This window comes from Pteropus medius, unplaced genomic scaffold (genome assembly GCF_902729225.1).
Source record: "Pteropus medius unplaced genomic scaffold, Ma_sr-lr_union100, whole genome shotgun sequence".
Classification (NCBI taxonomy): Eukaryota; Metazoa; Chordata; class Mammalia; order Chiroptera; family Pteropodidae; genus Pteropus; species Pteropus medius.
In genome coordinates, this window is record NW_024344436.1 from 4,444,826 (window position 1) to 4,446,798 (window position 1,973).

Here is a 1,973-nt window from a genome sequence, read left to right on the forward strand (position 1 = left end):
GGAGGTGGGGGTGGTCTGCCCTGAGCATGGTGGGATGTTAAGAAGTGTCCTTGACTTCTACCCATTAGGTATTAATAGCACTCCCCACCCCCACACTGAGTTACGACAAACAAAAATGTCTGTAGACATTGCCAAATGTCTTCAGGGCGGGGGTGTGAAATCTTACCCGCCCCCACCCCACCCCCCTCCAGCGCTCTTACTCTAATTAGATGGGCCTACAGTCTATGTCTGATCCTGAAACAATGAGGGCCTGCTGGGGATTGGAAAGTGCTGACTGGCTTAAGTCGATCTGGACTTATCTCTAGAGCGGGATCAACTTTTGGTTTGTGTTTATGAAGGGTAGAAACCAAAAGAAAAGATAGGTAGTAGTAGAAAGGGAGAAGGTGGAAGTGATACTGGATAGTCAGGAAATGGCCATCACAGGGGTCTTGGGAGTCTGCCAGTGGCGGCGGCACAGACTTGGGAGGCGGCAGTGGTGGCGGCAGTGAGTGGATTCCTGCGCCTAGAAAAATCTTGCAAAAATGTCTCCGTACCCATCTCTTGGAAACCTGAAGGTAGACAAAGTATTTCAGGCTCAAAGTGCCTTTTTTGCAAACCCTGCCAACCCAGCAATTTTGTCTGAAGTTTCTGCTCCCATCTCTCAAGATGGAAATCTCTATCCTAAATTGTATCCAGAGCTGTCTCAGTACAGGGGCCTGAGTTTCAATGAAGAAGAAATATGAGCAAATATGGTCATGGTCCCTGGAGCACCAACTCAGGGGCAGTTGGTAGAAAGACCTTCCAGTATAAACTAGATGGTGGCTCCTGTAATGGTAATGACGTTGGAAGTTATAGAGCAGAAATTCAGCAAGGGATTCGTGAAGTTGTTTTGCGTAAGGATCAAGACAGAAAAATTGGGCTCAGGCTTGAATCAGTAGATAATGGTATATTTGTTCAGCCAGTCCAGGCAAATTCTCCAGCCTCATTGGTTGGCCTAAGATTCGAGACAAAGTACTCCAGATCAATGGGGAGAACTGTGCAGGCTGGAGCTCTGATAATACCCACAAGGTGCTCAAACAGGCTTTTGGAGATAAGATTACTATGACTATTCGTGACAGGCTCTTTGAACGCACAATTACTATGCATAAGGATAGTACTGGACACGCTGGTTTTATCTTTAAAAGTGGAAAAATATCATCCATAGTGAAAGATAGTTCTGCAGCCAGAAACGGTTTTCTCACAGAATATCTGTGAAATTAACAGACAGAATGTCATCGGATTGAAGAATTCTCAAATTTCAGATGTTTTGTCAACATCTGGGACTGTAGTTACTATTACGAACATGCCAGTTTTTATCTTTGAACATATTATTAAATGGATGACACCAAGCATTATGAAAAGCCTGATGGACTACACCATTCCCAAGGTTTAAAAGTCATGGCACAACGGAAACTTTGCTGAACTTCTACAGTTTACTTCTTTGGCAACTTAACTTTATATTATGCACATGAAGTTTTCCAGGAGCCAGAGAGCATATGCGGCCTTTCTGCATGAGGCCCTTCTATCTTACATGATGCCTGGGAATCTTACTGTTTGATCTGATACCATGTTCAGACCTCAAGTTAGTTGCAGCTTTATCCTGGTTTTACAGATATGAAACTTTGAAAAGATTTATTGACTTTCACAGAATAGTTTCTCTACTGGAAACCTAATGCTTTTTACAAGCCATTATCATTAGAATGACTGATGCAGGCTTAGTTTGTGTTAGAACCAGTCACTTTTATCCTAGGTATCAAGTAGTGCTGGTCATATTACTTTAGTTCTATAGTATATTTGCGTTTTAACTGTGTTACCATAGTACATTTAGAATGATTGCTTTTGATAGTTTTTATTTTAGTTCTCTCTCTCTCTGTGTAGTGCATGTCTGTAAACACCAATTAAATAACACCAGTTTCATTCCACGTAAGCATTATACAGTGTATGTAGGTTGCAAG

General features: G+C 42.2%; 1 pseudogene; it reads left to right on the forward strand.

Moving 5' to 3' along the window:
* Positions 1 to 521: 521 nt before the first annotated feature.
* On the forward strand, positions 522 to 1,411 carry LOC120610553 (syntenin-1-like; annotated as a pseudogene).
* The last annotated feature ends 562 nt before the right edge of the window (positions 1,412 to 1,973 follow it).